This window comes from Dermacentor andersoni, chromosome 3 (assembly GCF_023375885.2).
Source record: "Dermacentor andersoni chromosome 3, qqDerAnde1_hic_scaffold, whole genome shotgun sequence".
NCBI lineage: Eukaryota > Metazoa > Arthropoda > Arachnida > Ixodida > Ixodidae > Dermacentor > Dermacentor andersoni.
The window spans coordinates 122278034-122291408 of NC_092816.1; positions in this window are offsets into that span (position 1 = coordinate 122278034).

The window sequence follows — 13375 nt, forward strand, 5'->3', positions numbered from 1 at the left end:
AAAAGCAGTCCATTTCGAGTACCTTTGCCAATGAAATGTTGAAGTCGTGCATTCTTCGCCGCATTTCCAATAATTTTGCTGTTGCTTTAGATAACCATTTCATAGATTGCAGTAGGATTGCCAACTTTCCAGTCATCGCTATCATCTTTTGCGATGTTTCACGTGGCCTCCGACGGTTTCCGAGATAGAGAGATATCGAGAAAAGGTACCCCCCGTAATAAAATATGAGATGAGTTTCACATGAGCCGCCTGAGTTTTGACATCACAGTCGTTTAACTTTCTTATGTGCTTCTTTGTAATTTGGAATATTGGCCACCGTCTTTCTGGTGGATACTTAAGTGTTTTTCTTCTGTGCATGAAAAATCTTCATCAGGTGCACTCCTGAGTAGTTTTTGTGTGACCTTGTAATGTCTTCCTGATGAACTTCCAATGAGCTTATGCATTACATTGCATGTATTTATAGCATTGATATAAAAAATTAGGCACCACGTGGTAACATTTTCTGATGTGTCCCGATGCAGTCGCATATTAGTCTACTTGTTCTTGACTGCCTTTGGTGCTTGATATATGCTGCTTATATGTATGTGTGTATATCTCAAGTGAAGGTGCAGCACATTTTACATGTACGTGGCGCGTACATATGCTGCACATCAGACAACTGTCAGCAAAAAGAAAACAAAACATTTATTAAGTATATGTACACTGCAACAAATTTCCGTAACTTAACGTAGAAAACATACGTAAATATTACAGACATGAGTCATGTTTTACCAAAAGCGGAGGGAGTCTAGGTAAAAAAAAAAAAACGGACGACACTTATGTTTTGTCGAAAACGGAGGAATCATATGTTAAAAAGGATAAGAAAACGTGTTTATCGTCTGTTTTTCCAAAGACTGAGAATTTCCGTTAATTGTGGCGGGCGTATACAGTAAGAGTGGAAACTGTCAGTATCCGCATTTAGCTTTGAGGAGATGACTGTTAACGTAAATTGAAATCAGAAAATATTGTGCGGTCGAGGTGAGGCGCTCATTATAACGCGTACTCACTAGCTAGTACTCATTAGCTGTCTAGTTGTTCGCCTAGTTGTTGACTTACAGACTGTGTGGTTTGTTTCAGTTCACTCAGTTCATCAATAATTTGTTTAAGCATAGTTTCAGTAGTATTAGGGCCAGGATTAGGTTCCACATCGTCACAAGAATAGAGCAAGTCTACGAAACGATGGCAAGTTGCAAGAAGCACTCCGATCACGGGCCGTGGGCACGGCAGAAGCAAAAGGCAGACATCGTTACAATAGTAAGCATAAACAGGAAAAACAAAAAGGGGCTTGTGAGACGCATAATCCTTGTGCTTTCGCCGTGCCCACTGACTGCAAAGCACGGGAGGTCCATATATATAGGCATCGGAGCTGATGACGTAGACGATGGCGGATCACGATAATCAGGAAGCTGAAGTTTCCAAGTGCGCAGGTCCGGATTTTATGTTTCGCAGGTGTTGTCCAATGACTGGCTGGTCCAGGGTATGTGTTGCGCGGCCGCTTCGACAGGAAAACCGAAGCATGTTTCGCCTGGCGAACGCTTTGCAGCGATGATGTGCACGGCCTGAACGAAAAACAAGGGGCTTGTGGGACGCATAATCCTTGTGCTTTCGCCGTGACCACTGTAGCTCTCCTTGGGTCCCATCTCATTTGGTCCCATTTGCATTCAGTGTTGAAGAAATCCGCTGAGTTGGGTTAACCATTTCTCCAACATCTCAACGTTGCTTTGTAGGCATGCAGAAGAACTGACAACAGCTGGTGGTGACGAGACGGCGACTTTAGGTAACCAACGGTGACGTCCTTGCAGAAAGCAGCGAAGGCACCACGGAGATACGAGCTTGCACCCAGGAACGGCCGCGTATCGCAAAGCCTAAGAGCTGACAGGCAGGCCGTGGCGCGGGTCTTAGGCAGAGATGTAACCACATTCCACACATTACATATCTAAAAGAATGTCTAAAAACAATGAACTTAACTTCTATCCCAGACTACATGGGGTAGTGACAGGAAGTGTTTAGTGAATCTATACAAGAACCTAATTCCATCCCGATTGGACTATGGTGCCGTCGTGTATAACTCTGCCGCTCCGAGGGCGCTAAAGATCCTACATCCTGTCCACCATCTAGGTATCCGTGTAGCCACTAGCGCTTTCAGGACAAGCCCTATTGAAAGCTTATACGCGGATTCAAGTAAATGGTCATTCCACCTACAGAGAACCTACATCAGCCTCACATATTTCTTGAATATACACTCCAATCATCAACATCCATGCTTTAGCACTGTTAACGATGTGACGTGCAATACACTTTTCCATAATCGTCCGTCTGTAAGACAGCCTTCCTCGCTTCGTGTGAGGGAGCTTAGTCATGAAATGCATGTCCTACTCCTCGAGCTTCCCCCGCAGGGGCGTCTGCGTCAGCAGGCGTTTGGTGTGTTGCGAAACCACGTACCCGAGCACACGAGGGTTGGACCCTCCCGCGTGTAGCCGTGCGCGGCTTTGCCGTGTCCGGGGAAAGCGGGATCCTGGGGGTTGAGCCGATACCGGGTGTTCGGACCTTTAAGGCCCCCCGGCGGAGGCAACACACCTCTTTGGCCTCTGCTTCACGCAGACGGCACCCCCGGACTGACCCACCCGGGGGGAATCGGCAGTCGCCTTTTCCTGTCTCTCTCTCTCCTGAAACCTTCGTCTTTCCCTTCCAACTTTAGTCCTTTCCTGTCTCCTTCTCTCTTCTATTTACTTCCTTCCTCCTTGGCGGCAAGGGTTAACCCTGTGTGGCTATCCAAGCTTGGGTGCACCATATTCGGTTATAGTGATGGCGTACGACTGGCGTCGTGCAGACTTGTATGCAAGCTCTGCCGCGTCCCCTCGTTGGGCTCCGTGGTGGGCGGTCGACGCTGTTGCCGAATGTATACATATTCGCATGGAAACTTCTTTCCCCCCCTTGTTGATCGCCCTCAGAAACGAGGGCGCACCGAAGATGTCTTCAATTTTTTTGGACACCAAATCCAGCATTTCCCCAGCTTCCACGTTATTCACTCTGAAAAGCCAAACTAAGCAGTCCGAACTATTTCACCATTCCTTGTCTCAAAGTCCTTGACTGATGTTTTTGGTACAGGTTACAAGGTGTCGAGGATGGCAAGCGGTGACCTCCTCTTGGAGCTCCGCGATCTGAAACAATATGAGAATCTACAGAAACTAGTGTCATTTGGGGAGATCCACATAACGGTAACGCCGTACCGTACACTAAACACCACCCGTGGTCTTGTGTCGGATACTGATTTGCTTGAGCTGACTGAAGCGGAACTCCTGGAGGGCTTCAGTGAGCAAAATGTTATCATTGTCAGTAGAATAAAGATGACGCGAGATGGTAAAGAGATCCAAACCAAGCACCTAATAATCACCTTTGGTTCAAGTGTCTTGCCCGAGTCAATCGAGGCCGGGTACATCAAGCTCCGTGTCAGGCCGTACGTGCCCAATCCACTCCGATGTTTCAAATGCCAGCGCTTCGGCCACAGTTCGCAGAGCTGCCGAGGCCGCCAAACATGTGCGAAATGCAGTGCCCACGAACACATATCTGAAGCATGTGAGAACGCTCTCCACTGTGTAAACTGTGATGGGGAACACGCCGCGTGCTCGCGGTCGTGCCCATCCTGGAAAAAAAGGAAATTGTAACAGTTAAAGTAAATGAAAATATAAGTTTCAAGGAGGCACGCAGGCGGGTATCGTACCTGCCCAAGAAAACCTTTGCCGATGTGGCGCGTCAGGGGGCAGCGTCACAACGGCCTCCGGCGGCTGTCCGACCCACAAGCACTGAGTCGGCAGCTACGCCATCTGCCCCCGCGGCGGTTGCAGCTAGCGCTGCTCCGCCAACCCAACAGACGGGGCCATCGACCCCGAAGGTGGGCGCAGCCGAAGCTGCCCCAACCTCCGAGACCCCTTCCAGCGCTGGCAACGGCCAGCGCAGCCAAATCCCTCAGGGAGCCCCATCGACCTCCGGGCTGGTGGGCGCAGGGGTCTTGCCTTCCAAGGCGGGACTCCCCCTGAAAACTTCTCGCTCGCAAGAGCGCTTGTCCGGCGTCTCACAGGAGGCAATGGACACTACACCTGTCCCCAAGGCGCACCAAACGCCTAAGGAGCGTCGAGACTCGCTCGAACGCTTCAGAAAGAACAAAACATCTATTAGAGGGCCTCGAAAGGGCTCTGTAATGTAAGGCATCCCTTCCGTTTCCGTAAACACAGCACCTATATTTCTTTAAATATGGATACACAAATCATTCATTGGAATGTCAGAGGTCTTCTTAGGAATCTTGATGATGTGCAAGAACTCATCCACACACACAATCCAAAAGTGCTGTGTTTACAGGAAACACACTTAAAATCAAAATACACAAACTTTCTTCGACAATATGTTACGTTTCGGAAAGATCGCGATGATGCTGTCGCATCATCGGGCGGTGTTGCAATTGTAATTGAATAAAGCACAGCGTGTCAACGTTTACAGCTACGAATGGCCCTTGAGGCAGTGGCGGTTAGAGTTATTCTGCTCCACAAACTTATCACTATTTGCTCACTTTATATACCCCCACATTATAAGCTAAGCAAACATGAATTTCAGTCCTTTATAGATGAATTGCCAGAACCGTATGTTGTTCTTGGCGATTTCAATCCACATAACTACCTGCGGGGAGACTCTCGTATCGATGCGCGAGGTCGTCTCGTTGAACAGTTCCTTTCTTTTCTTCTGGTGCGTGCCTGTTGAATAAGAAGGAACACACATATTACTCTCTTGCAAACAGAACCTATTCTTCAATAGACCTTAGCATAGTCTCCCCATCTATACTGCCTGAACTCTAATGGGAAGTTACCGACAACGCTTAGGCAGCGACCACTTCCCTATACTGCTAAGATCACCTAAAAACGAATATCCACCACACGCTCCTAGGTGGAATATTGAGACAGCTGATTGGGAGAAATTTCGATTTCTTACTAGTATCTCATGGGCTGACATGTCTTCGTTAGGAATTGATGCTGCAGTGGAGTTCTTTACAGCCTCCATAATAGATGTCGCATCTAAATGCATATCAGAAGTAAATGGCTTGCGTGCAAACGGCGTGTCCCTTGATGGAACGACGATTGTAGGATCACTCGGAAAAAACAAAACAGACGTACGCGCTTCTCCCACTGCGGAGAATCTTAGCAACTTCAAAAAAGTAAAATCCCAAGGCAGGCGAACGCGGCGACAGGCCAGACGAGAAAGTTGGCAGAAGTTTCTATGGCGTATCAACTTGTTCACTGATGAGGCCAAAGCCTGGAACAGGGTTAATAGGATAAGAGGGCGACAAGCATATTCACTCCATTTGGTAAACACACAAGGCGATACCCTAGAAGATCTGGTGGACTCACTTGGGGAGCACTTTGAGAGCGTGTCAAGTGCCAACCATTACTCGCAATCCTTCCTGAAATATAAACAAATAGAATAATGCAAGCCACTCATAAGAAAATGTCGACAGAATGAACCGTACAACTGTCCTTTTAGTATTGCCGAGTTGAGAGCTGCCTTGAGCGTATGCAAGAGCTCTGCACCGGGATCTGACAGAATCATGTATGAAATGATAAAAAACTTACACAAGGACACCAAAGTTACACTAGTCACAATTTTCAACGCCATTTGGGCTGCAGGATACCTTCCGACTGCATGGAAAGAAGTCATTGTTATCCCGGTTTTGAAACAAGGCAAAGATCCTTCCTCAGTGGCAAGTTACCGCCCGATAGCCCTGACAAGTTGCCTTTGTAAGGTATTTGAAAAAATGATTCATCGACGACTCATTCATTTCCTTGAACTGAGCAAAATCCTTGATCCCTATTAGTGCGCCTTCGGAGAAGGGCGCTCCACAACTGACCATCTTGTGCGTGTAGAAGCAAATATCCGGGACGCATTTGTACACAAACAGTTTTTCTTATCCATATTCCTCGATATGGAGAAGGCGTACGATACAACGTGGCGTTACCGAATCTTAAGAGACTTGTCAGAAATGGGCATCTATGGTAATATGCTAAACCTAATAGAAAGCTATCTGTCCAGTCGTACCTTCCAGGTAAAGTCGGTAATGTACTTTGGGGTCCTTTTACGCAAGAAGCGGGTGTACCCCAAGGAGGTGTGCTCAGCTGCACACTCTTCATCGTGAAGATGAACACGCTTCGCGCTTCATTACCACCGGCAACCTTTTATTCTGTCTACGTGGACGACATACAAATAGCTTTCAAATCCTGTAACCTCGCAGTGTGCGAGAGACAGGTACAGCATGGCCTGAACAAAGTGTCAATGTGAGCAGACAAGAATGGATTTAAGATCCATCCTAACAAATCTTGCGTTCTTTTTACAAGAGAGGACTGATCCCAGATCCTTGCTTAGAACTGGGTGGACAACAAATACCTGTAAACAAAGAGCACAAATTTCTAGGTGTTATACTTGACTACAGACTCACTTTCGTCCCCCACATTAAACATCTTAAAGAAAAGTGTCTAAAAACGAACATAATGAAACTTCTATGCCAAACTACATGGGGGAGTGACAGGAAGTGTTTAATGAAACTCTATAAAAGCCTCATTTGATCACGATTAGACTATGGTGCCGTGATATATCACTCGGCCGCCCCGAGCGTGCTAAATATGCTAGACCCAGTCCACCATCTAGGAATCAGACTGGCCACTAGCGCTTTCAGAACAAGTCCCATACAAAGTTTATATGCAGAATCAAATGAGTGGCCACTTTATCTGCAGAGGACATAGATCAGCCAAACATATTTTCTGAAAGTCCACTCTAATCCTCAATATCCGTGTTTTAATACCGTTAACGATATGACATATGCTACACTTTTTCGTAATCGTCCCTCCGTAAGACGGCCTTTCTCGCTTCCTGTGATGGAGCTTAGTCATGAAATGCATGTCCCACTCCTCGAGCTTCGCCTAATGCATCCAACCAAGTTGTTACCACCTTGGGAGTGGTAGGTCGTAGAATGTGACATATCCTTTTTAGAAGTAACAAAACACGCACCAGAGATCGAAATCCGAACGCATTTCCTAGAACTCCATCACAACACTCCTGCGTAGAGTTCTACACAGACGCTTCGAAGTCAAATGCCGGGGTGTCCTATGTTGCTATCGGCCCATCGTCAGAATCCGATGTACTGCATCCGGAAACAAGGAGCACCGAGCGTAACGCTCTGGCGGACGAGAGCCACGTCAATCGCCTCGCAAGCTGTTGACCCTACCGCTGAGGTGCCTATCACAGGTCTGAGGCCTTTCTTGCGAAGGAGGCTGCGAGACCACTGGCACAGTCCTAGGCTTCCTCAGAGATGTGGTCTTACATGTTATTAGTACTACACGTTCGTAGCGCTTCCTCTCTTTAGAGGATGCCGTTGGGATAGTTGTACTGTATAGCACGTGCCTCCAGGCTCCTCTGTTTCAAGGGCTCTGTTGAGGCAGTGGTGAGGCATATTATTCTTGCGCAATGCAGTGTAAGGGTCAGGGTACTGATCATTAGGCATCGCCATAATTTTTTTCTCCGGCCTTTTTCTCCCTTCCCCCTTCCCTTGCACAGAATTATCTGCTTTCAAACAAGAACACTCTCTCCCTCTCTTTTTGTGCACATAGCAGCACCGGCCATGCTACCGCAAGGGCTGCAGAAAATATCAACTTTCCCTTTTCCCTAGAACCACTCCTCTGTTCACCCCTTTCCCTTAACCTAGGTATATTTTGCCACCCGCAACACACTTTCCGTTGAACATCTACGCTGTCATTTGCTTCTCTCCGCGCGAGCTTGCGCATAGATTCCGATCGAGATGGCAGCCAACGCAACGGCTTTTATAGCACTTCTGCTACAGGAAGAGCGCGTGCTGCTTGGGAGGAAGAAATTTCTACTGATGACGCTCTCTGCAAGGAGCACAAACAGGCAGATGTGTTCAACGACGTAGAGATGTCCTTGCATGGACCTTCGTCGCATCTCTTCCATTTCCTCCTTCTGGAAATGACACTCCTTGAAAAAAAGAGCTCTTGTTGCGACACGTCTCGTCGAGGCGCTGGTGGACACGGTCAATCTGGGTGAATTGAAGGCAGGAGTCCGAGTTTCACACAGTGGTAAGTTGCTAGCGCTCGTTCAGTTTGCCGGAGTCAAATATTCATGCATACATATATCGTCTTGTCTTGTTTCTTTCATTCAGATGCCCTTTCTGATTTCCGGCCACCCAGAATATTTTAGAAAATTCTACAGAATGGACAGCAGAAAAATTCGAACAAGTTCACGTTCTCTTGGAAGAATTCCTCACTAGGCTACACTTCATTGGAGAGCCAATCCCATCGCGGGCCAGACTCGACATCACTATCAGGTATTTATGTGAACGAATATCGAATCCCGGCCGTAGCGGCCGCATTTCGATGCCGCGAAATTCACAAATACCCGTTTACCGTGCATTGGAACCCAAAGTGGGCAAGACTAATCCGGGCTACGACAGGCCTTATCATCAGTTTGTGGATTTGGCAGGTAAAGCCCCCGGAATGCAATTTTATTCGAGTGGATAATATATTTGTTTTCATTCATTATTTGTTAATAGGCATCTTAATGATGGCGCCACCATGTTAAATTGAAAAATTCGTAGCTGTGTTTGCCGTTGCGCTACAGTTGCTCCTTCTATGTCGGAGGCAACGCACCTTTTCGGCCTCGGCTTCAGATAGACGGCGATCTGCAGCGTACATCTAACTTGTAAATCGTTGCTGTATTGGCTGTGACCTATTGATGTAGAGGTACACCTGTGGTTTCCTTCATATGATGTCGCAATACTTGGGTTCGCTGCGTTGAATACAGTCAAAGGTCAATATAACAAATATCGGATATATCGAATTAAACATTTGGTATGTATACAATTATTACAAATGTTGGATATTAAGAACGTGTTTTTGTGTCAGGTGCGACTTCGCCATGTCGGAGATTCGCCTGTACCAGTACACCATGCACTCCTTCACAACTCACTGTGTCGTTATGTTGCAGTAAGTATTACGAAAATTTCTTTCTAGGTATTTGGCATCGGGGATGTTTATGCAGGATATTGCCTTGGAGTTCCGGGAGGGTATTTCCACCGTGACCTTCATTGTGCACGCCACGTGCAGACTCTTGTGGAGTACCCTGCAACCTGTATGCATCAAGGTACGTACATTGAACATGCAGTTGCCGTACATGTTAAGGCATAAAAGGTGCATTTATACATCGTACATGCGGCTCAGTCAGTATTTGCAACATTATTTGAGGTTAAACTTAATAGCCTCTTATATTGCTAATTGACAGCTCTGCATTGTGTGAGCCAGAGAAACAGATTTCAAGTCAGCACATCTTTTTGGATAATTTTTCAAGTCTTGCTTTTGCTGTCCCCGCAGGGGCGTCTGCGTCAGCAGGCGTTTGGTGTGTTGCGACACCACGTACCCGAGGGTTGGACCCTCCCGCGTGTAGCCGTGCGCGGCTTAGCCGTGTCTGGGGAAAGGGGGATCCTGGAGGTTGAGCCGATGCCGGGTGTTTGGACCTTTAAGGCCCCCCGGCGGAGGCAACACGCCTCTTTGGCCTCTGCTTCACATAGACGGCACCTCCAGACTGACCCACCTGGAGGAAATCGGCAGTCGCCTTTTCCTGTCTCTCCCTTCCTACAACCTTCGTCTTTCCCTTTCCACCTTTCCTGTCTCCTTCTCTCTTCTATTTACTTCCTTCTTCTTGGTGGCGAGGGTTAACCCTGTGTGGCTATCCAACCTTGGGTACACCATATTTGGTTATAGTGGCGGCGTACGACTGGCGTCGTGCAGACTTGTATGCAAGCTCTGCCGCGTCCCCGCGTTGGGCTCCGTGGTGGGTGGTCGGCGCTGTTGCCGAATTTTTATATATCTTCATGGAAACTGGTTTCCCCAAACTTCCTGATCGCCCTCAGAAACGAGGGCGCACCGAAGATGTCTTTAAGTTTTTTGGCAATCGTACACAGAACTTTCCCCGCTTTCATGTCATCCACTCTGATAAGCCTGAGAAGACTGTAAGAATGATCTCACCTTTCGTTGTCTCAAAATCTCTGACAGAAGTTTTTGGTCCCGGATACAAAGCATCGAAAATGGCTAGCGGTGATCTTCTCCTAGAGCTCCGCGATCAGAAACAATATGAAAAATTGTCCAAACTTGTATCCTTTGGGGGTGTTCCAGTCACAGTGACCCCACACCGTACCATGAATACTACCCGTGGCGTTGTATCGGATGCTGATCTGCTTGAATTGTCTGAAGCTGAACTTCTAGAGGGTTGGAATGATCAGAACGTGATCAATGTTAAGAGAATTAAAATAAGACGTGACGGAAAAGAAATCAATACCATGCACCTAATACTTACATTTGGCTCAAGCAACCTACCAGACACTATCGAGACAGGCTATGTGAAAATCCGAGTGAGACCGTACATTCCAAATCCCCTACGATGCTTTAAGTGCCAGCGATTCGGCCACAGCTCACAGAACTGCCGAGGCCGCCAGACATGTGCAAAATGTAGTTCCCGTGACCATGCCTCTGAAACGTGCGAAAACGCTCCACACTGCGTGAACTGTGATGGCGAGTATGCCGCATACTCGCGGTCATGCCCGTCTTGGAAAAAAGAAAAAGAAATAGTAACAATCAAAGTAAAAGAAAACATATAATTCAAAGAGGCACGCAGGCGGGTTGCGTGCCTCTTTGAGGCCAGCTTTGCCGAAGTGGCGCGTCAGGGGGCAGCGTCACAACGGCCTCCGGCGGCTGTCCGACCCACAAGCCGTGAGTCGGCAGTTACGCCATCTGCCCCCGCCACGGTTGCAGCTAGCGCTGCTCCGTCTACCCAGCAGACGGGGCCATCGACCCCGAAGGTGGACGCAGTCGAGGCTGCCCCAGCTTCCGAGGAACCTTCCAGCGCTGGCAACGGCCAGCGCAGCCAAATCCCTCTGGGAGCCCCATCGACCTCCGGGCTGGTGGGTGCAGGGGTCTTGCAGGGGTCTGGTAAATTCTCGCTCGCAAGAGCACGTGTCCGGCGCCTCACAAGAGGCAATGGACACTACACCTATCCTCAAGGCGCACCAAGCGCCTAAGGAGCGGCGAGGCTCGCTCGAACGCTCCAGAAAGAGCAGAACCCCCGTTACAGGGCCTCGAAAGAGCTCTGTAACCTAAGGCATCACCTCCGTTTCCATACACACAGCACTTATTTACTTTCAAAATGGCGACACAAATTATTCAATGGAACGTCAGAGGTCTTTTTAGGAACCTTGATGACGTGCAAGAGCTTATCCAAAAACACAATCCAAAAGTGCTGTGTCTACAGGAAACACATTTAAAACGACAACACACGAACTTTCTCCGACAGTATGTCAAGTTCCGTAAAGATCGCGATGATGCTGTTGTATCATCAGGCGGTGTTGCCATTTTTATTCATAAAAATACTTCCTGTCAGCGTTTACAGCTAGAAACGCCCCTTGAAGCAGTGGCGGTTCGAGCTGTTCTTTTAAATAAACTCGTCACCATTTGTTCGATTTATATACCCCCACACTACAAACTAAGCAAACATGAATTTCAGTCCTTCATAGACGAATTGCCAGAACCTTACGTTGTACTTGGGGATTTCAATGCGCACAACTCCCTGTGGGGCGACTCTCGTATAGATACGCGAGGTGGTCTTGTTGAACAGTTCCTTTTTTCTTGTGGTGCGTGCCTTCTGAATAAGAAGAAACCCACATATTACTCTCTAGCAAACAGAACCTTTTCTTCAATCGATCTCAGCATAGTCTCTCCTTCTATTCTGCCCGAACTCGAATGGGAAGTTACAAAGAACCCTTACGGAAGCGATCACTTCCCCATACTAATACGAACACCTCAAGAAAACGAATATCCACCACAGGCACCTCGGTGGAAGATTGAGACAGCTGATTGGGACAAATTTCGAACTCTTACTGGTATCTCATGGCATGACATCTCCTCGTTAGAAATCGATGCAGCTGTGGAGTATTTTACAGCCTTTATAATAGATGCCGCATATATGATGATGATGTGTTGTGTTTAGTGGCGCAAGGGCCAGGTTTGGCCAAAGAGCGCCATGACAAGTGTTAATGTTGATGTATTATGGAAGATGTGACTTGGCTGTAAAGTGGCCTAAAAATAGTCGCTGTAAAGTGCGTAAAATCTACGTGCTATAAAATTATGGCAATGATTAATGAAGAAAACTATGACCATTAAAATCCATCGTAGGAGAATGATGCAAAATGGAAAATGTATAAGATAGTAAAATTATTTGGAGCACTGCTGCCTCGCCAGAGCCCTTGAAACACAAAGGCCTAGAGGCGCGTGCTATACGAGAGAGCTATCACAGCTGTATCCTCTGAAGAGAGGACCCGCTACGAACATGTGGGGCTAAGAACATGCAAGAGAACATCTTTCAGGAAGCCCAGGACTGCACTGGAGTCAAACAGCGGTTCTGGGCCGAGTAACATTACTGGATGAAGGGGGATGTTCTGGCGGTATGCTAAGGGAAAATGTTTCTTTCAGATTCGGCTGCCCGACACTCCAGAAGGACGTGGTGGACGGTCAGCCTCTCCCCGCATCTACCACAGGTTGGAGGCTCGTTTCCGGTGAGTAAAAAGTTATGTGTGCCAAAAGTGTGTCCTATTCTTAGACGACAGAATAGGACATCTGTCCGGCGTGATTTTGTTACGGAAGGCCAGAATCCTAACTGCGGCTTTATCACGTGGAGCTTATTATTTGTTTCCGCGTCCCATAGGCGTTGCCACTGGTTCCGTAGTTTCCTCCGTAAGAAGGGCTTCAGGTCTGTGACAGGAACTGCAGCGGTGGGATTAGCAGAATATGATGCAACTGACGTGGCCATCTGGTCCGCCAGAACGTTACCTTCGATGCCCCTATGACCTGGCACCCAGTATATGATGACATGCTGATTACCTACATACGCTTTACACAGAGCAGAATAGAGTTCGTTAATTACCGGATTTTTGTGGTTAGAGAATGCCATCAAGGCCTTCACAACACTAAGGGAATCCGTATATATGACTGCTTTCTGGAGTTTTGATTTCCTGATATGCTTCACAGCCGACAATAGTGCGTAGGCCTCAGCCGTAAAGATACTAGTTTCCGCATGCAGTACATCGGTTTCCGAGAAGGATGGCCCGACGGCTGCGTAGGACACCCCGTCGTGTGACTTCGATGCGTCTGTGTAGAACTCCGTGCAGGAGTGTTTGTGTTGGAGTTCCCGGAAATGCATTTGGATTTCAATGTCTGAAGCGTGTTTCGTAACTTGCATG